We start from the raw sequence: 1,491 nt of genomic DNA, 5'->3' as shown, positions 1-1,491 counted from the left end.
ACTTTTTAGGATTCATAATGAGGAAAACGGGAAACCCTCCTCCCTCCCTGCCTCACACCATCTCTTTTGGTGTCCCCAACCGGCACACCTAGATGAGTCCTCCCTTGGTTGGGGAGGACCACCATTCCCCCTCTGCCTCAGAGAAAGGTGCTTGGCAACCATGGTCATCATCCATTCTAGGGAAAGGCAACTGGAAACTCCACTTAGACCTCAATTATACTCCTTTTCTAGTTCAGTTTACCCAGACAGCCTTGTCTTAGTGACATTATTGGGCATTTTCCAACCCATTCATAAATATGGTACTTTGACTATTGGTTCTCTATGGTTTAGATTGAATTATATGAATGCCAACATTCAACATCACTTCTTTTTCACATCAGATGGGTAATGTGCCAACATCGTAACAAGATCTGAGGGAGGCACATCTCACATATGAGCCTGAAAACCCAGTCATCACACTTAGGAGCTACAGGAGGATCTTGACATCATTTTGACTGAAGCATAACAGCATTTCCAGATGGCTCAATCCATATGCTAACTGGTAGAATTCCTAAAGAGAGGGAGGATGAGTCGATGAGTCTGAACCTGCTTCCCTCCCCTTCTCCGCACTGCACTTCACATTCTGAAGGTCTCAGAAAGCACAAGTTCTGGAGCAAAGTGAACCAAGAAAGAGGTTGTCAGAATTGCTGCCATGAGCTGGGCAGTGGCTGTGGAGGGTTTACGCACTGCCCAGGGTGCCCAGGCACTGTAAGGCTTCTTCCCGCACTGGGACTTGTGATTCTGAGAGTCTGCTTTCTGCTCTGTGGCATCCAGAAGGGAAAAAAGTTGCAGCTCCAGTTTCACCTGGAGGTTTGACTCCTGCCCCAGGAGGAGTGATGTACTCATGCTTTCCACACTGAGGAGGGCTGCAGACTGTGCTGTGAAATGCATCTCTGTGTGTGTGTGTGTGTGTGTGTGTGTGCAGACGTGCATGCAGGTGTGTGTGCAGGTGTGTGTGGGTCGGAGGGGTGTGGACAGAGGTGGTGGGCAGGCCTGATGGGAGGGGCTGGAAAAGCAAAAGCCAAATACCTCAGTCCTTAATGGCTGGTCGGTTCGCTCAGGCTTTTGAGGACACGCCGGCCCCGGTGCAGACCCAATTTCAAAGATAGCTCAGGCCAGTCAAGGAGGGAAGGTAGGTCAGGGCACATCTGTATCCCCAAAAGGAGCTGAAATTGTTCTTTTCTCTGCACAAGGATGACGCAGACAGAGAAGCAGAGCAGACACAGCCATTTTCGTAGTACTTTCTCAAATCGTTTTCAGATCTGGGAATTGCAGTTTCTAAAAGTAGTAGTGCCGTGGCTAGCTGCCATCTGATAGAGCCATGGAGGTGTTTTTAGACAGTCTTGAAATGTGTGGCTTTGCAGCTCCCCATGTGACAGCAGGCAGTACAATTCAATTTGGACCAGTTGGGGGAAGGCCAGTTAGACTTTGTGGGAATTCTGAATAGTAGAC

The 1,491-nt window shown here is 48.9% G+C and overlaps 1 non-coding gene across 1 annotated transcript; it reads right to left on the bottom strand.

The window, feature by feature from the left end:
• Positions 1–374: 374 nt before the first annotated feature.
• Positions 375–478, bottom strand: LOC112611193. The gene has a single exon (XR_003116575.1). It is a non-coding gene; the product is annotated as a small nucleolar RNA U13 (small nucleolar RNA).
• Positions 479–1,491: the final 1,013 nt, after the last annotated feature.

This window comes from Theropithecus gelada, chromosome 17 (assembly GCF_003255815.1).
Source record: "Theropithecus gelada isolate Dixy chromosome 17, Tgel_1.0, whole genome shotgun sequence".
In the NCBI taxonomy this organism is placed as follows: Eukaryota; Metazoa; Chordata; class Mammalia; order Primates; family Cercopithecidae; genus Theropithecus; species Theropithecus gelada.
The sequence above is the reverse complement of the archived record's forward strand: the minus strand, read 5'-3'. Positions and strand labels throughout refer to the sequence as shown.